Source organism: Elephas maximus, chromosome 2 (assembly GCF_024166365.1).
Source record: "Elephas maximus indicus isolate mEleMax1 chromosome 2, mEleMax1 primary haplotype, whole genome shotgun sequence".
Classification (NCBI taxonomy): Eukaryota; Metazoa; Chordata; class Mammalia; order Proboscidea; family Elephantidae; genus Elephas; species Elephas maximus.
The window spans coordinates 212,047,630-212,068,752 of record NC_064820.1 but is presented as its reverse complement, the minus strand read 5'-3'; the positions used below and the strand labels follow the sequence as shown (position 1 = coordinate 212,068,752).

At 36.9% G+C, this 21,123-nt stretch overlaps 2 pseudogenes; one reads left to right on the top strand and one right to left on the bottom strand.

The window, feature by feature from the left end:
• Positions 1-2,990: 2,990 nt before the first annotated feature.
• On the top strand, positions 2,991-3,906 carry LOC126070478 (olfactory receptor 6F1-like; annotated as a pseudogene).
• An 11,702-nt stretch (positions 3,907-15,608) lies between these two features.
• On the bottom strand, positions 15,609-16,627 carry LOC126068295 (myotubularin-related protein 10-like; annotated as a pseudogene).
• Between the last annotated feature and the right edge of the window lie 4,496 nt (positions 16,628-21,123).

Genomic DNA, 21,123 nt, shown 5'->3' with positions numbered 1-21,123 from the left:
TATAGTTGTTTTTGCTAAAATATTGCATATTTGTAAGAAAAAGGCATTATTGAATATACACAAAATTAAATTCTTCCCAAGTGTAAGATATTAAAATTAGTTGTTGTCCTTGTTCAGTAAATTGTTAGAAACCAGATAAATTCCATATAAAATAGATCAAGCTCTACAATAATTTGAAAAATCTAAAGGTTATTTATTTAAAAATAGTAATTCAAACTATTTCTCTTTCTGATTTTCTTATGCATAGTCCCATATATACTACCTTAGAATTAATACTAAAAATACTAAAATAAAGAACAATTTACATAGATATTAAATGTGTGGCATGATTATCGCATACTGCAAGGAAATAGAGTTCCTGATATCTGACAAACTTAGCAGAGTAATTGAAAGTAAAAAATTTAAATGCCATTTCATAATGTGGTAATAAATACTCTATTCTCAATTTACTATCATCGCAAATTAATTTTTAAGTTTCAAAAACAGAATATGATAAATCTTATTATTTTATTCACATGACTCTTGGTATTTAAGATAGAAGCTGTTCATATTTGTAGATTATGGGAATAGCTTTGAGCGGTGACTCATATTTGAATATAAAGTATCATTTCCTTGAGCCTGCTAATATATTCCACAGAGACATACAAAAAATGTCCCTGAAAACAGCCAACTGCTGTCTTCAAAGTTATGTCTCTGTGATCAATAGTCACAGCTTCACTTTGTACAACTTCTTCAGACTCTTTGTGTGTCAATTTTCCTATCTGCAATTCACGTAAGATAAAAATAAAACCAAGTAGGTTTTATAAAAATTCACTAGAGAGTAGATGCAAATGCTTAGAATAATTACTGACAAATAGGCATTCACTATATTTTGACTATTAGCTGTTATTATAACTTGACATTTAAGTGGGTTCTTCTTGACTATTTCTGATCAAAAGAACAAATGTACAGTGCTAAAGGATATTAACAATGAATGTTTGTACTTGTATGAGAAAAGCATTGATACATACATTGGTTGACCAAGAATGACACAGAAACTGGGAAATTTGTAAAAGCCACGATTTAGCATTAACTGATATGGGACATTCTTTCTTTGCATTCCCTGTTGTATTGTCTCACCCCACAGAGTCAAAGATCACACAACTGAAACATTTTTCTCTATCTGTATAATTAACTATTGATCAAGGTTCTTACACTACCTAAGGGAGCCCTGATGGCACAGTGGTGAAGTGGTTAACTGCTAAGCTAAAGGGGAGGATCAAACCCACCAATCCATATGTAGGAGAAAGATGTGGGAGTCTATTTCAGTAAACATTTACAGCCTTGGAAACCCAAGTTCTACTCTGTCCTATAGGGTCGCTATGAGTCAGAATAGACAGCAATGGGTTAAACAAGCACATCTTGGAAAACTAATGCCATTTATCTGATCTGCAGATTCTTTGTTTAAAAATTAGAAGAATACTAAATCATTGCCGCTGAGAGTGTGATCTCTGACCAGAGACATCTTCTGGAAGCTTATATGAAATGCAGACTCACAGGCCCCACCCCAGACGACTGAATTGGAATCTGCATTTTGAGAACAACCCCAGGTGATCGACATGCTGAATAGTGCTTGAGAAGCTCAGTTCTAGATGATCTTAAAACTCTTTTCTCCATAAATGAGGTATGGCCAATGTATAGGCCTATTTACTTTACAGACACATTTTGTAGTCTATATACACTCACTGATGTGGAATACCTGTAGTAAAAACGGAGATTGATGGAGTACAGGACAGGTGTTTAGTGTAAGAGTATGATTTGTGGGGAGGAAAAGAAAGAATAAAGGAAGGCCGAGAGTGAAGTCACCAAAGTGGAAGCAATGCCTTAAATGCATTGCTCAATATGGAAATATTTCTTGGTGTGAACAATGTGTTCATGTACTGGAGAACTTTGAATATCACATTAATGAGTTTAAAAATGAAGCAATCAAGATCTGTAGTCAAATTGTGAAAAGGGGAAAATCATTTTGAACTTTTAAAAAAATTCTTATAGTTTATTTCTGAAGACTGCTTAAAATATTGTGATGAAATGTATGTTACAACTTCTGTCATTTCAACATTTCTCATGTACAGTTCAATGACATCAATTACTGGTCATGTGGTGAAACTATCACAACTATCCATTTCCAAATATTTTTCCACCTTTAATAGAAACTCAGTACCCCTCAAGCAGTATCTCCTCACTAATGCATTTGCCTATTTTGAATATTTCATATAAGTAGGACCTTACAATATCTGTTCTTTTGTGCAACTTATTTTACTCACTGTAATATTTTCAAGATTCACCCATGTCTTAGCAGGAATCTGAACTCCATTTTCTCTTTATGGCTGAATAATATTCCATGTGTATGTACCACATTTTATTTATCCATCCATTTGTTGATGGACCCTTGGGTACTTTTGAGTATAAAGTCTTTAAATCAGAAGAGCAATTGGGAAGCTATTACTGTCAAATATGCAGGTGACAGGAGCCTATGTTTTGGAGGCAGATTTTTGAACAAAGACAAAATTACATGATTTATTCAAGGACCAGGCAGAAAGAGTCGACTTAGAAAATAGTGAGCCCAGATTGAAAAAGGGTCAGGCCTTGTGGGTTTAGATGTAATCTATGGCTAAAAGGAATGCGTGGTAATGCCTAGAACAGGCTGATGGAAGCAGAGGGGCGGATTTGATTCTTGTGTCTTAAATTTTCAATCTTTGCAAAAATAGATAGAATTATTTACACATTAGTTTCATAAACTAGTAATAACAAATGACTCACTGTTGCATTAAATTAACTGACTATACCAGGTACAAATGAGGCATTCACAAATGTTAGACCTCATCCAAATGGCTACATTCAGTTGATACTCTTTCAATAATCCATTTACTTTTATTTTTCTAGGAGCGTGTAATTTCTTTCAAAGTCTTTCAGTCTTTGGTCTCTGTTTCCTGCTTTATTTCAGTAGCACAATGGGCACAGGCAATGAAACTGTCTCCCAGGAATTTCTCCTGTTGGGCTTTTCAGGCTCTCAGGCCCTTCAGCTATCTCTCTTCAAGCTTTTTCTGGAGACGTACCTCCTCACAGTCAGTTGTTACGTTGTTGTCTTGATGTTGGTAAGTACCTCCCACCAGCCCCACACCCCCCTGTACTTCTTTCTGAGTAACCTCTCTTTCCTGGAGATTTGGTATACCACAGCTGCAGTCCCTGAGGCCCTGGCCATCCTTCTGGGGAGAAAACAGACCATATCATTCACTGGCTGCCTTTTGCAGATGTACCTTGTTTTCTTGTTAGGCTGCATGGAATACTTCCTCCTGGCAGCCATGGCTTATGACCGTTATCTTGCCATCTGCCATCCTCTACACTATGGTGCCATCACCATGGTGCAGCTGGCCCTGGGTTCCTGGGTCTGTGGATTCCTGGTCATTGCAGTGCCCACAGCCCTCATCACTGGCCTCTCTTTCTGTGGCTCACATGCCATCAATCACTTCTGTGACATTGCCCCCTGAATTGACCTGGCCTGTACCAGCATATAGGCAGTGGAGCCCTTGGCCTTTGTGATAGCTTTTGTGGTCATTCTAAGTTCCTGCCTCATCACTCTGGCCTCCTACGTCTTCATCATTAGCACCATCCTCAGGATCCCCTCAGCCAGCGGCCAGAACAAAGCGCTCTCCACATGCTCCTCTCATCTAACCATAGTGCTTATCAAGTACGGATCTACCATCTTCTTTCATGTCGAAACCTCAATCAAGAATGCTCTTGATCTGACCAAGGCTGTCACTTTCCTGAACGTGGTGGTGACCCCAGTTCTAAACCCCTTCATCTATATGCTCCATAAAAAAAAAACAGAGAAGATAAACACTGCTAAAGAAATGGAAGGGAAAATAAACTGTTTCTAACATAACAAATCTCCTGTAAATTGTGTCCATATATATATACAGAGGCTCCGGGTAAGAATATGAGATGACAAAGTAAGCCTTCCATGATACCATATTTACTGTCATAGAGTTGATTACAACTCATGGGGGACCCTATGTGCAAAAAAAAAAAAAAAAAATGTGCAGGAAGGGGAAAAACAAAAACAAAACTGAAAGACATTTCAAAACAAACAAAAAACTGAGTATGTTTGCTCTACAGGCTAATATAAAGTAGAAATGGGAGTTTTCGATGTCGGCAAACTTTGTTTTTTAAGCAAAATTGTGTATATTGAATTTAATTTGCCCTTGAGTTCCATTGATAAAATTAGGAGGACGTATGCTGTGAGAAGTATATTTTACTAAATGGACTCTAAATTCTTGCCCTCTTTTTTCCCCTTTTTAACACAAAAGTGAACAATGTTGAGAATAATGATATAAATCAATATGGGATATGAGATAGGAAAAGTTTTCTTTTCTATGTTTATGTCCAGGTGTTTTCTTCCTATGTTTATGTGCACTGCCTAAATGTAATTTTACAAGTACGTGATATAATGTGAATTGATAGGCTTAATTGGTGTACATATAATTTAGTTTTCTTTTTTAAGGTGGGTAAAATATTTTATGTCTTTAAACAGATTTATTATGAACAATATACATCAGAACAATATACATAAAGTGCTCATTCATAAAAATAAAACAAGTTCCTAGGTTTTTATACATTTTAAAACTCACAGAAATTTCAGCTTAAAACGATTGCTAAGACAGATTTAAATTTTATATATCCAATATGCAGTTTAGTGCACTGGAATTATTAGAAAAAAAAAAAGTAGCTGCACCTCTGCACTGATTACCTTACTTCGCTTCACCCACTGGCAAGTACAGTTGAACAGGAAAGCACCAAATGGTATGATCCAGGTACTGCTGTACAGAACAGCCAAATAACATTCAGAAAATTCAAAAGCTGCTGGATAGTGTTCTAACAGCTGTCATGAGACAAAAAAAGAGCAAAAATAAGGAAGATTCTTCCTTCAATCTCTGTAAGCGGTTGTGCCCATTTAGGAACTGATCCCCTGCCATGACCTACTCCTTCTGTACCAGACTTGGAATCCAGTAATTGTCCTAAAGTAGAGATGCAGCGAGGAGCCCTGGAGGCTCAGTGGTTAAAGTGCTCAGCTACTAACCTAAAAGTTGGCTGTTCGAACTTACCAGCTCCTTTGAGGGAGAAAGATGTGGCAGTTTGCTTCCATAAAGATTACAGCCTTGAAAACCCTATGGGGCAGTTCTGCACTGGCCTATGAGGTCACTAGCAGTGGACATCAACGAGGTTTTTTTTTTTTGCTTAAGGATGCAGCATCATTTGAATAAGAGAAGCTACAAAATAGCTCAAGTCTCTTTCCTCCTCCTTTTGTAAGAATACACTGTGTTTGCTTTCCAGCTTGCACACCGTCAAAAATAAAGAACTCAAAACACCATTAATAGATTATTATGCAGATTTAATAGACAATTTTAAAGTTGGGCAGCATGTCATTTAACCAGTAAATGAGTGCTACAATTAGTTACGATTCTTAAAGAGCTTATATACAAAAATATCATGAACTTTTGAACAAAATTTCTGATTGGTTGATATTTACATAATTTTCCTAAAGAGTTACAAGACAATCTGTAGATCATTAAGTCTTAGAAGACTACTGAAGTTTTGAGACAGGGTGTGTTCATCAATCTTGTGAACAGAATATGTTCATCAGTCTTGAAAACAAGATATGTTCATTCAAAGACAGGATGTGTTAATCCTGAAAAAATATATGTTTATTGATCTTGAAAATAGCATGTACTTATTAATTTTGATTGTTTAAAAAGAATAAATTCAAATGAAAGTTAATGAATAATGAAATCAGACTTCTGGTTTCAGTGGGCCTAGTCACCTAGCTGGAGCCCTGGTGGTGTAGTAGTTAAGAGCTGAGCGGTTAACCGAAAGGTTGACAGTTCAAATCCACCAGTCACTTCTCGGAAACCCTATGGGGCAGTTCTACTGTGTCCTTTAGGATTGCTATGAGTCGGAATCAACTCAACGGCACCTAACAACAACAACAACAGTCACCTAGCTACTAGTAAAGTTAGTTTATAGCATAGCCAAAATATTATTTGTTACAATGCATAGATTTTTAACATTTAACAATATGATCTATAGTGTCATGGGTAAGAGCATCCTTTATGTTTTCTTTTTTTTTTTATTGTGCTCTAAGTGAAAGTTTACAGCTCAAGTTAGTTTCTCATACAGAAATTTATGCACACATTGTCATGTGACCCTAGTTGCTCTCTCTATAATGTGAAAGCACACTACCCTTTTCCATCCTGGATTTCCTGTGTCCTTTCAGCCAGCTCCTGTCCCTTTCTGCCTTCTCATCTTGCCTCTGGACAGGAGATGCCCATTTAGTCTCATGCATCTACTTGAACTAAGAAGCACACTCTTTATGGGTATCATTTTATGTCTTCTAGTCCTGTCTAATCTTTGTCTTAAGAGTTGGCTTCGGGAATGAATTTAGTTCTGGGTTAACAGAGAGCCTGGGGGCCGTGTCTTCTGGGGTACCCCCAGTCTCAGCTCGACCATTAAGTGTGGTCTTTTTACTGGAATTTGAGTTGTGCACCCTACTTTTCTCCTGCTCCATCAGGGACTTTCTGTTGTGTTCCTTGTCAAAGTGGTCATTGACACCATCTAGTTCTTCTGGTCTCAGGCTGATGGAATCCCTGGATTACGTGGCCCTTTTGGTCTCTTGGGCTCATAATTTCCTTGCGTCTTTGGTGTTCTTCATTCTCCTTTGCTCCAGGTGGATTGGGACCAATTGATGCATCTCAGATGGCTGCTCGATAGCTTTTAAGACCCCAGATGCCACTCACCAAAGTGGAATGCAGGACATTTTCTTAATCAACTTTGTTATGCCGGTTGACCTAGATGTCCCCTGAAACCATGGTCCCCAGACCCCTGCCCCTGCTACTCTGTCCCTCGAAGTGCTTGTATTCAGGAAACTTCTTAGCTTTTGGTTTAGTCCAGTGGTGCTGACATTCCCTGTATAGTGTGTTGACCTTCCCTTCACCTAAGATAATTCTTGTATACTATCTGATTAGTGAATACCCCTTTCCCTCCTTCCGTTCCCACCCTCGTAACCATCGAAGAATATTTTCTTCAGTGTCTAAACCTTTTCTTGAATTCTCGTAGTAGTGATCTCATACAATATTTGTCCTGTTGTGACTGACTAATATCACTCAGCACAATGCCTTCCAGATTCCTCCATGTTATATTTCTCAGATTCATCTTTGCTCTTTACATTGCATAATTTATCCATTAGTCCATCGATGGCACCTAAGTTGTTTCCATCTTTTTGCTATTGTGAACAGTGATGCAATGAACATGGGTGTGCATATATCTATTTTTGTGATGGCTCTTATTTCTCTAGGATACATTCCAAGGAGCAGGATTGCTGCCATGTATGGTACATCTATTTCTAGCTTTTTAAGGAAGCACAAAATCGATTTCTAAAGTGGTTGTACCATTTTACATTCCCACCAGCAGTGTATAAGTGTTCCAGTCTCTCCACAACCTCTCCAAGATTATTTTGTGTTTTTTGGATTAATGCCAGCCTTGTTGGAATGAGATGGTATCTCATTGTACTTTTGATCTCCGTTTCTCTAATAGCTAATGATCCTGAGCATTTGCTCATGTACCTGTTAGCTGCCTAAATATCTTCTTTGGTGAAGTACCTGTTTATTCTTTTGCCCATTTTTCAGCTGGATTTTCTTTTTGTTGTTGAGATTTCACAGTATCTTGTAGATTTTAGAGAATAGACCCTGTTGGAATATGTCATAGCCAAAAAAATTTTTCCCAGTCTGTAGGTTGTCTTTTTACTCTTTGAAGAGCATACGTGTTTGATTTTTAGGAGCTCCCAGTTATCTACTTTCTCTTCTGGTGTTTGTACATTGTTAGTAATGTTTTTTATTATGTTTATGCCGTGTATTAAGGCTCCTAGCATTGTCGCTATTTTTTCTTCCATGATCTTTATCGTTTTAGATTTTACATTTAGGTCCTTGATCCATTTTAAGTTAGTTTGTGTGCATGCTGTGAGATGTGGGTCTTGTTTCATTTTCTTGCAGATGGATATACAGTTGTGATAGCACCATTTGTTAAAGAGACTGTCTTTTCCCTATTTTACTGACTTTGGGCCTCTGTCAAATATCAGCTGCTTATATGTGGATGGATTTATGTCTGGATTCTCAATTCTGTTCCATTGGTCTATGTATCTGTTGTCGTACCAGTACCAGGCTGTTTTGACTACTGTGGTGGTATAATAGGTGCTAAAATCAAGTAGTGTGAGGCCTCCCACTTTGTTCTTCTTTTTCAGTAATGCTTTACTTATCTGGGGCTTCTTTCCCTTTCATATGAAGTTGGCGATTTGTTTTTCCATCTCATTAAAAAATGTCATTGAAATTTGGGTAGGAATTGCATTGTATCTATGGATTGCTTTGGGTGGAATAGACATTTTTACAATGAAGAGTCTTCCTATCCATGAGCAAGGTATGTATTTCTACTTATGTAGGTCTTTTTTGGTTTCTTGCAATATTGTCTTGTAGTTTTCTTTTATAGGTCTTTTACTTCTCTGGTTAGATTTATTCATAAGTATTTTATCTTCTTGGGGGCTATTGTAAATGGTATTGATTTGGTTGTTTCCTCTTTGATCTTTGTTGGTGTAGAGGAATCCAACTGATTTTTGTATGTTTATCTTGTATCCTGATATTCTTCTGAACTCTTCTATTAGTTTCAGTAGTTTTCTTGAGAATTCTTTAGGGTTTTCTGTGTATAGATCATAGCATCTGCAAATAGAGATACTTTTACTTCTTCCTCACCAATTTGGATGCCCTTTATTTCTTTTTCTAGCCTAATTTCTCTGGCTAGGACCTCCAGCACAATGTTGAATAAGAGTGGTGATAAAGGGCATCCATGTTTGGTTCCCGTTCTTAAGGTGAATGCTTTCAGACTCTCCATTCAGGTTGATGTTGGCTGTTGGCTTCGTATAAATGCCCTTTATTATGTTGAGGAATTTTCCTTCTATTCATGAATGAGTGTTGAACTTTGTCAAATTGCTTTTCTGCATCAATTGATAGGATCATGTGGTTCTTGTCTTTTGTTTTATTTTTATGATGGATTACATTAATTGTTTTTCTAATGTTGAAGCATCCCTGAGTTTCTGGTATGAATCCCACTTGGTTGGTGAATTTTTTTTTTTTTTTTGATATGTTGTTGAATTCTATTGGCTAGAATTTTGTTGACGATTTTTGTGTCTAAGTTCATGAGGGGTATAGGTCTGTAGTTGTCTTTTTTTGTGGTGTCTTTACCTGGTTTTGGTATCAGGATATGCTGGCCTTATAGAATGAGCTTGGGAGTATTCTATCCTTTACTATGCTCTGAAATACCTTTAGTAGCAGTGGTGTTAACTGTTCTCTAAAACTTTGGCAGAATTCTCCAGTGAAGACATTAGGGCCAGGGCTTTTTTTTTGTTGGGAGTTTTTTAATTTCCTTTTTAATCTGTTCTTTTGTTATGGGCTTATTTAGTTGTTCTACCTCTGTTTGTCTTAGTTTAAGTAGGTAGTGTGTTTCTAGAAATTTTTCCATTTCTTCTAGGTTTTCAAATTTGTTAGAGTACAATTTTTCACGGTAATCTGATATGATTCTTTTAATTTCAGTTGGGTCTGTTGTGATATTGCCTATCTTATTTCTTATTCAGGTTATTTGCTTCTTTTCCTGTTTCTCTTTTGTCAATTTGGCCAATGGTTTACCGATTTTGTTGTTTTTTAAAGAACCAGCTTTTGGCCTTGTTAACTCTTTCAATTGTTTTTCTGTTCTCTATTTCGTTTAATTCTGCACTGATTTTTATTATTTGTTTTCTACTGGTGCATGAGGGTTCCTTTTGTTGTTCTCTTTCTGTTTGTTCAAGTTGTAGGGATTATTCTTTGATTTTGACCCTTTCTTCTTTTGGATGTGTGCATTTATTATAATAAATTGGCCTCTGAGCACTCTTTTCACTGTGCCCCAAAGGTTCTGATAGGAAGTGTTTTCATTCTTATTAGATTCTATGAATTTCTTTATTCTGTCCCTAATTTCTTCTATAACCAGTTGTTTTTGAGTAAGGTGTTGTGCAGTTTCCAAGTATTTGATTTCTTTTCCCTGCATTTCCTGTTATTCATTTCTACTTTTATGGCTTTATGGTCAGAGAAGATGCTTTGTAAATTTTGATGTTTTGGTTTCTCTTAAGGCTTGCTTTATGACCTAATATGTGGTCTGTTCTATAGAATGTTCCATGTGTGTTGGGAAAGAAAGTATACTTGGCTGCTGTTGGGTGTAGTGTCCTGTATATGTCTATGAGGTCATGTTGGCTGATTGTGGCATTTAGATTTTCCATGTCTTTATTGAGATTTTTTCTGGATATTCTGTCCTTCACAGAAAGTGGTGTGTTGAAATCTCCTATTATTGTAGAGCTGTTTATCTCTCTTTTCGATGCCGTTAAAGTTTGTTTTGTGTGTCTTGAAGCTCTGTCGTTGGGTATGTAAGTATTTAATATGGCTATATCTTCCTTGTATGTTGTCCCTTTAATCGTTATATAGTGTCCCTCCTTACCCTTTGTGGTGGATTTTACTCTAAAGTTTATTTTGTCAGAAATTAATATTGGCATTCCTGCTCTTTTTTGCTCTTTATTTGCTTGGTATATTTTTTTCCATCCTTTGAGTTTTAGTTTATTTTTGTCTTTGAGTCTAAGATGTGTCCCTTGCAGGCAGCATATAGACAGATCATGTTATTTTTCCGTTCTGCCACTCTCTGTCTCTTTACTGGTGCAGTTAGTCTATTGAGATTTGGTATAATTATGGATCGGTATGAGTTTAGTGCTGTTATTTGATGTCCTTTTTTGTGTGTTGTTTTTTTTTTTACTTAATTTTTTGTGCTGAGTGGCTTTTCTTTATATATCGTCTTTTCCTATTTTTCCTTGTTGTTGATTTTGTTTTTGCTGAGTATTTATATTTTTCTTTTTTTAATTTTGATATGTAGGATTGTTACTCTCCTTTGTGGTTACCTTAATATTTACCCCTACTTTCCTGAGTTTAAACCAAACTTTTATTTCTTTGTGTTGCCTTGACTTCCTCTCCATATGAAAGATCTATGACTAAAATTTTTAGTTCCTCTTTATTAATGTAGGGTTGTCATCTTTTACATAATGACATCACTGTTTCCCTGTTTTGAGCATTTTTTATCTTGATTTATTTTTGTGATTTCCCTATCTGGGCTAATATCTGGTTGCTCTGTCTTGTGTTCTAGTCTTGGGTTGATATCTGATGTTGTTGACATTCTAACCAGAGAACTCCCTTTAGTATTTCTTGTAGTTTTGTTTTGGTTTTTGCAAATTCCCTAAGCTTCTGTTTATCTGGAAATGTCTTAATTCTGCCTTCATATTTGAGAGACAGTTTTGCTTGATATATGACTCTTGGGTGGCAATTTTTTTCCTTCAAGTTTTTATATATCTCATTCCATTGCCTTCTTGCCCGTATGGCTTCTGCTGAGTAGTCTGATCTTATTGACTGTCCTTTGTAGGTGACTTCTTGTTTATCCCTAGCTGCACTTAAAATTCTCTCTCCATCTTTGGTTTTGGCAAGTTTGATTATAATGTCTTGGTGACTTTCTTTTGGGATCTTCCTTGTGTGGGGTTCGATGAGCATCTTGGATAGATATCTTCTTATCTTTCATTATATCAGGTAAGTTTTCTGCCAATTAATTTTTACAATTATCTCTGTATTTTGTGTTTTCCCTCTCTGTTTTGGTACTCCATTCACTGGTAGGTTATTCTTCTTGATAGAGTCCCAGATGATTCTTAGGGTTTCTTCATTTTTAAAACTCTTTTATCTGATTTTTCTTCGAATATATTGGTGCCAAGTGTTTTATCTTCCATCTCACTAATTTAATTCCGACTTCCTTTTCCTCAATTCTGCTCCTCTGACTTTCTATTGACCTGCTCTGAAATTTTATTGTTAATCTTCTAAATTTCTGATTGCTGTCTCTCTATGGATTCTTACAACCTATTAAATTTGTCATTATGCCCTTGAATAACCTTCTTAATTTCCTCCACTGCTTTATCTGTGTGTTCCTTGGCTTGTTCTGTTTTGTCTGATCTCCTTCCTGATCTCTTGAACAGTTGTGTAAATTAATCTTTTGTATTCTGCCTCTGGTGGAAGATTTCTTGATTATTTGCTTTGAGAGGTTGTTGAAGCGATGATCATGGTCTGCTTCTTTATGAGATTTGATATTGACTGCTGTCTCCGAGCCATCTATAAGTTATTGTATTAATTTATTTTATGTTTGCTAACTGTACCCTAGCTTCTTGCTTTTTTTCTTTGGTATGCCCAAATAGGCTGCTTGAGAGAGATACCTAGATTATTTTCGCCACTGACACTCTAACATCCTGTCACCAGATGGCTAGAGCTGTTACCAGGTATATGAGCCTAGGAGTCCATTCACTTTTCTTGTATGGATTCAGCTCAGGTGCCCAGGTAGTCAGTTACCAAGTGTGTGGTGCAGACTCTGTCCTACAGTCTTAGAAGGGCAGGGGTGAGTGGTGTAGGCACAGGTATCTGGTTGCATTAGGGTGTCATGGTCTGAGCAAGGCAAGGGGCTGATAACCATCCCATGAGTATCTTTGAGGAGCATTGTCCCTAATCCCTAGAGTGCTCAGGTGGGTGCGTTCTACAGCTGAACCTTGGGGACTCAGTGCTTTTGGTTTAAGGACTGGGAGGCACCATTTATCCTTGGACTCCTGTTGCAGGTGTCTAGGTGGTGTGTGTGGAGCTACCAGTCCTCAGGCCCATAAGTCCATAGGTGAGGACCCTGTTTAATGGCAGAGCACTGTCAAATGTCAAAAAACCTGCCTCTCCTCTGCAGAGCTGAAATAGTCGAAGTCAGATGTCAGGCACATACACCATTGCAGACTACCAATAAGGGCTCAAGCTCCTGAAATGGGCCCACAAAGGTCTGTGCAGGGGTGAAAAGTATTCAGTGTCCATGGATCATTTGTGCCTGGAGAGGGGCTGCTTCTGCCCTGAGTTCCTAGCTTAGGTGAGCCGGCAGATTATCTTTTCTCCCAATTGTTAGTTTATTCCTTCTCCAAGGCCAGAAGAATGGCTCAGGACATGCAGCAGGTCCTATCTCAGGCCCAGGGAAATTGACAGCCACTGAAGGTGGCTTGGGGTCTGGGGACACATAAATTAGATGCACTTACTTATCTTTTGCCAATAGCGCTGTTCTTCTCTGATTTGGAATCAGAGTATATTGCGTGGCTTGCTGTCTCTCCCTGAAGAATCCATGTCCTGAATGCCACCAGCTCTGCCTTGGTCATGCCAGGGGATCGTGCCTGAGGGGGGCTGCTTTTTGCCAAGTCAGGTCCGGCAACTCCTCGCTGCTTCTGAACCATCTCTCCTCCTCCTGGTGTCCAGTCCAATTTCCTAACTGTGCATTTGATGTTCAAGGCTCCTAACCTGTCACATATCTAATCTCTTCACTTGTTTTTGGGGGGCTTTATTGTAAGAGGGATCACCAGGATCATCTGACTACTTCGCCATCTTGGCCTTCTTTTGGTTTCTTTCAGTAGTGTCTTGTAGTTTTCTTTTTATAGGTCTTTTAAGTCTGTGGTTAGATTTATTCCTAAGTGTTTTGTCTTCTTGGGAACTATTGTAAATGGTATTGATTTAGTGATTTCCTCTTTGACCTTCTCTTTGTTGGTGCAGAGGAATCCAACTGATTTTTGTATGTTTATCTTGTATCCTGATAATTTGCTGAAATCTTCTATTGGTTCCAGTAGTTTTCTTGTGGATTCTTTGTTGTTTTCTGTGCAAATAGAGGTACTTTTACTTCTTCCTTAACAATTTGGATTCCATTTATTTCTTTTTCAGGCCTAATTGCTTTGGCTAGGACATCAAGTGCAATGCTGAAAAAGAGTGGTGTTAAAGGGCATCCTTGTCTGGTTCCTGTTCTCAAGGGGAATGCTTTCGGACTCTCATTTAGGATGATGTTGGCTGTTGGCTTTGTATAAACACCTCCTGTTATGTTGAGGAATTTCCCTTCTATTCCTATTTTGCTGAGAGTTTTTATCATGAATGGGTGTTGGACTTTGTCATGTGTGTTGGAAAAGAACGTATACTTGGCTGCCGTTGGGTGGATTGCCCTGTATGTGTCTATGAGAACAAGTTGGTTGATTGTGGCATTTAGATTTTCTGCAGGTTTATTGAGCTTCTTCCTGGATGTTCTGTCATTTACCAAAAGTGGTGTGTTGAAGTCTCCTACTATTATTGAGGAGCTGTCTGTTTCTCTTTTTAGTTCTGTTGGAGTTCGTTTTATGTATTTTGGTACCTTGTCATTGGGTGCATAAATCTTTTTTTTGGCTATATCCTCCTGGTGTATTAGCCCTTTAATCATTATATAATGTCCTTCCTTATCCTTTGTGGTCGATTTTGCTGTAAAGTCTATTTTGTCAAAGATTAATATTGCCACTTCTGCTCATTTTTGATTGTTGTTTGCTTGATATATATATTTTTATCCTTTGAGTTTTACTTTGTTTTTGTTTTTAAGTCTAAGATGTGTCTCTTGTAGGCAGCATGTAGACAGGTTGTTTTTTTTTAAACGTATTTTTCCACTGTCTGTCTCTTTATTGGTGATTTAGTCCATTTACATTCAACCTAATTATTGATAGGGATGAGTTTAGTGTTGTCATTTTGATATATTTTTTGTGCGTCATTAACAGTTTCCTTGTTCTGCTTAATTTTCTGTGCTGAGCAGTTTTTCTTTAGGTATTTTCTTTTCATCCATTTCATTGTTGTTGATTTTTTGTTTGCTGAGTTTTTATGGTTTTATTATTGTTTTGATGTGTAGGATAGTTTGTTTCCTTTGCAGTTACCTTAATATTTGCCTCTATTTTTCTAAGTTTAAACCAACCTTTTATTTCTTTATTTCGTTTTGACTTCCTCTCCATATGGAAGATTTATGACTATATTTTTTAGTCCCTCTTTTTTGTTTTAATGTTGTCATCTTTTACATATTGACATCTCTGTTTCCCTATTTTCAGTGTTTTAGCTTTGACTTATTTGTGACTTCCCTATTTGGGTTGGTATCTGTTTTTTCTGTCCTGTGTTCTAGCTGTTGGTTGTTTTCTGATATTGATTTTCTGACTGTAGGCTCCTTTTAGCATTTCTTTTAATTTTGGTTTTGCAAATTCCCTAAATTTCTGTTTATCTGGAAATGCTCTAATTTATCCATCATATTTTAGAGACAGCTTTGCTGGATATATATTTTTTGGCTGGCAATTTTTTTCCTTCAAGGCTTCATATAGTTCATCCCGTTGCCTTCTTGCCTGCATGGTTTCTGCTGAGTAGTCCCAGTTTAGTCTTATTGACTCTCCTTTGTAGATGACTTTCCATTTAACCCTAGAGGCTCTTAAAATTCTCTCTTGATCTTCAGTTTTGGCAGTTTTGATCATAATTTGTCTCGGTGACTTTCTTTTGGAATCTACATTGTGTGGAGTTCAATGAGCTTCTTGGATAGATATCTTCTCATCTTTCACAATATCGGGGAAGTATTCTGCCAACAAGTCTTCAACAAGTCTGTCTGACTGGAGTACCAGAATGGGGTGGGGGGGGTATACCCAACTCTGATCTGTAAACATCAGATCTCAGTGAATGACTTTTAGTTATTGTGTTACAAATTCTTTGGTCATTTTTCCTCTGTTGCAATACATCTTATATCAGGGCCATTCTCACAACAGCACTGCCAGTGGCATGTCTCGAGTATCACAGTTCCATCCTTTTTCCAACAAAAGAATGGGAAAAAATGTTTACAAATTGATCTGCTAAAGGACTTGGCAGTACAAAATATTCTGGAAGGCAAGTGGATATCATGTAACCCTTGTTAATGGAACAAACTTTCCACCGGGAAGCATCTGTCCTCTTGTTTTTTCTTTGCCAATTTGAGTAGTCTTTTAATAGTGGAGATTTTTGCCTTCTGCCACCACCCACTCTACCACCACTCCCTCCTTTAACTCCTGAGGATATTCCATTTATATTGTTAGCTGATTTTATTTCTCAACAAGATCAAATGCAAAGAGTAGCTAGAGGTCTGTAGACTGAGAATAATGAGGTATTGCAAGGCATAACTTTCTGGTGCTTTTAGGGCCTGATTCATCAAAGCAAATCTGACATTTCTGAAATCATTACAATACCTCTGCTGGGTTAAATTTCAATTTGTTGTTGGGACTTAGGACTTCATGGATCCTCTGTCATCATTTACTGTGAAAATTTACTCAATGCTTGTGAAAGGGACATGTTTACCAAGAAGAAGTTTTTTTATAATGGAATTTCTGTAATGGCATTGGATCATCCCTAATAAAGGACATTTTGAAATTACTGCATATCAGATTTTTCCCACAAATTGTACTGACATGTAACTGTTTCAATGAATTTTCTCACAAAATTGACTTTATTTATGACAATTTCTTCTGGCAAGATACTACCTTCAATTTTTTAAATCTTTGGTTCCAAATTAATCTTATCAACAGTCTGGGTAGTACCAGGAGATAGGACATGAAGATGGGTCTGGGTGACTGAAAGGAGAACATGGTGTCTCCACCTTGTTGCCCCACCTGGTCACAGTCCTGGACTTACAGCAAGCCAGGCTGATGAAGATGACGACTTGATTTCACTTTCCATTTTCTTCTTTTCTTTTTCTCCTCTTCCTTCTTTTTCTCCTCTTCTTTCTTTTCTTCTTCCTCCTCTTCTTCTTCTAATTCCTCCTTCTCTTCTTCCTCTTCCTCTCCCTTCTCCTCTTCTCCTTTCTCTTCCTCCTCTTTCAACTTTTCTTCCCCTGCATCCTTTTTTCTATTTCCTTTTCGGCTTTCTCCTCTTCTGCTTCCTTCTGTTCCACTTGTTCCCCTTTCTCCCTCTCCTCCTCTTCTTTTTAACTGATAACGTATGAAAGAAAGAGCAATTTTGGTGATAAAATATATTATTACTCAGAATTATCTTCTGCTGGTAAATTGCTGGAAGTGGACAGAAAGTAAGTGCTAAAGAATTTTTGAGTCACTAAGCCATTTTGCCAAATTTGTTTCTTAAAAGAATTATATCCATGTACAGAACTTTCTGTCTGGGTAATTTGTTTCACAGCATTTTAATCTATTGAAAGATAATTTCAGCATTAATTTTTTTCATATATTCATCTACAAAAATAAATTGCTAGTATTAAATCAATTTAATAATGGATGCAGCACTGGAAGCTCTCACTCATCTATGCAAAGAAATTTGGAAGACAGCTATCTAGCCAACCCTCTGGAAGAGATCCATATTTATGCCTATTCCAAAGAAAAGTGACTCAACCAAATATGAAAATTATTGAACAATGTCGTTAATATAACATGCAAGTAAAATTTTGCTAAAGATCATTCAAAAACCATGCCATCCTCTTCTTCCTCATCTTTCTGCTCCTCTTCTTCATCTTCCTCCTTTTCTGCTTTCTCCTTTTCTGTCTCCTTCTATTCTGCTTCATACTCTTGTTTTTTTTTTTCTTCCTCCTGATCTTCCTTTTCTTCTTTTTCTCCTATTCTTATTTTTAGCTGATAAGAAAGAAAGAAAAATTTTGGAGATAAAATATGTTATTATCTTCTGGTGGTAAACTGCTGGAAGTGGAAACAGAAAGTCACTGCTAAAGGATTTTTGAATCCCTAACCCTTTTTGCAAAATTTCTTTCTAACAAAATTATATTTATGTACACAACTTCATGTTTGGGTAACCTATTTTAGAACATATTAACTTATTGAAAGATAATTTTGGCATTAAAAAATTTTTTTTCAAATACTCTTCTACAAACATTATTTGATAGTATTAATCTATTCATATTTCCAACTTTTTAACTTTAGGGGTTTTTACTTCTCAAGAGAGGTTTATTTTTTAAAATAAATATCTAATATGCACATATGCACTTGTATTGCAACTCATGTCTTACAGCTGAATATACAAATGGATAATGTCAAGATCATATATGACAATAGACCTCTGTCTTACAATCTCTGAAATAATGAGACCTAAATGGTCAGAATTTGGTCAGTAACTGCCAGTTTTACCCCTACTTTCAACTCAGGACCAACCAGAACAAAATCAAATATGTTCTCCAAACTAGTCATATAAGATGGCCTGCTTCGAGTTACCTCCATCCAGAGTCTCTATGCCAATATCTTCCAGTCAGGACATACCTGAAGCTTTCCCTTTATTCCACTAAAAAGCTTCCCAACTCCACTGCCTACATTAAGTCTTTGTCATTCACAGTGATGATTGCTGACTCCCTTGCTATGCAAGCTCTGAATATAAAGTTTAAAAAGTTGGTGGTCACTGGCCAAGCCCAAAACATTCTGAGGTGATTGCTACAGAAGTTGTGATTTGGCTTCCTGGGTTTATTATGTAGGTCCTATTGTACCATAATGGGGCACTGGAGGCACAGTGGTTTAGTGTTCGGCTGCTCACTAAAAGGCTGGCAGTTCGAATTCACCAGCCACTCCTTGGAAGCCTCATGGTGCAGTTCTTCTCTGTCCTATAGAGTTGCTATGAGTTGGAATCAACACGTTGGAAACAGGTGTTTTTGTTTTTTTTAAAGTATTGTACCATACGGCTATTGTCAGCGTAAGGTCTGAGCTCTAAAGCTCAGACTGATGCCTCAGCAGCCAAGACATGTTTAGTAATAGCGATAGTTTCAAGGAGCTGTGAACTGGAGGTGTAATGCCCATTTGGAGTCACCAGATAAGTGCTGGATTCTCAGGGAGATAGGAGATTTGGAATGGACTACCTGAATAAAGGTCTGAGCTATTTGGGTTAAAAATGTCATCTGCAGTATATAGTTGCTTGAAATTACATAGCCTGAATGGAACATGATTTCAAGCCAAAAATTACCATAAAAGCTTGACCAGGACCACTGAAACACCTTAGAGTAGAAGCATAGAAATAATTGATTCACAAAGATATTTTAAAATATCAGAGCTCATGGATCTTCTACTGAGGGTTGGATGGTGTGTGTGAAATATCAGCCAAAAAAGTGTTCTAATACTACAAAAGAACATGCATAAGTGCAAAAGCAAAACAAGGAATCATAAAGAAATAACAAGAGAGGGCAGAAGTAAAGAAAACAAAATAATATGTAAAGGAACTGAAAAACTTCTAGAAAATTTTTTTTTTTTTTAAATAGATATACTAAAAAAACCCAAAAACCAAACCTAGTGTCATCGAGTCGATTCTGACTCATAGCGACCCTATAGGACAGAGTAGATAGAACTGCCCCATAGAGTTTCCAAGGAGCATCCGGCAGATTCAAACTACTGATCCTTTGGTTAGCAGCCTTAGCACTTAACCACTACGCCACCAGGGTTTCTGAAAATAGATATAGTTCATATTAATATCAAGGTAAAAACAGAGCTGATCAATTCAGGGAAGACAGGATTAGTGAGATGACTTGATGGCAGGTAACAACAAACAAAATGTAAGAAATTTTGTAAGAATTCAGCAGAGTAAAATGTAAGAAATTTACACAGAATTCAGCAGATTAAAACAAAGGGGCGTAATTGCGAAAGAGCAGTTAAATGAAATGAAACATAAAATGTGAATGTCTTCCAGAAGTAGCAAATACTGAAAATGTGGGCAAATATAAAGTCTGCTTTTTTTTTTTTAACAATTGAAAAAATATGTAGGTATAAAATTTTAAGAAACATGCTTAAATTTGAGCAGGATGAATAAAAGCACCCCTAACCCTAACACCCCTAACCTAAACCACCCATCCTTCTGTACTCGTACACCACAAGGAATAGAATCCTGGGCAGGAGATCTTGGCACAGACTCTTGGGCATACTGCCTTGCCTTCCTACCATGAACTGAATTGTGTCCCCCAGAAATATCTGTCAATTCAGCTACGGCATGATTCCTGGTGTTGTGTGATTGTCCACCATTTTGTTATTTGATGTGATTTTCCTATGTGTTGTAAATCCTATTGCTATGATGTTAATGAGATGGATTAGCAGCAGTTACGTTGATGAGATCTACTAGATTAGATTATGTCTTAAACTAATCTCTTTTGAGATGTAAAGATGCTTTTAAGATATAAAATCTCTTTTCAGATATAAAGCCACTACAGAGACATGCCAAGGTGGCACTGCATGGTGACACAAAGTAAAAATCTAAAAATACATATGAAAGAAAATATGGACTACCTGTAGAGAGATACCTACACCTAGATGTACCAGGTGAAACTGCAAAACAGATTAAAAATCTTAAAATATGTATGATAGAAAATAGAAATTATTTATAGCAGTAATGGGAAATCTACTTCGAAAGACCTATTTAAAATGTGAAAAAGCAAAGATGTCACTTTGATCACTAAGGTACCCCGATCCAAGTTATGATATTTTTGATCAACGTATAAGCATGGGTGAAAGCCGAACATGGAAAAGGAAGATTGAGAAAGAATTGATGCATTTGAATTGTAGTGTTGGCAACAAATGGAGGTAATGAGAACAGTTACCTTACCAAGCAAAAGACAAATCTGAAAAAAAAATGGATTGAATCATATGAATTTGCCAATATTGAAATCTTTTTCATCTATGAAAAAAGAAATGAGGGAATGCAGCTGTCAATCTAAAAACCTACATGTAATTTTTGTACAGTAAAATTATTTTAGTCATACACACAGAATGAGAGACTGAGAAAAATTTTCCATTATCAGACATTTGCTAAAAAAATTTCTAAAGAATGTTGTACCTACATTTCCCTGGCCCTGGATTGAGCCTTTTCACCACAGAGTCCTGCATTTTTTTAGTAGGAAATAGTACTAGAGGCAAAGGTCTGGACATTGGGCGTGTTCACTGTCCCTGGGGACCTTTGCTTCTTGGCACTTCCAGCAGACAGAGCTAGGAAATGACTATATATATCTACACACATACATGCAATTATACATGCAGGCAAACATACATGTGTGCATGCACATATACATGTTTTAGAAATCATGAGTTCAAATTTTTCAAATACAGTCTATCATCACGTGGTTCTTCTCTTGCCTTCCCCAATTTCATTTTGTATGTTCCTT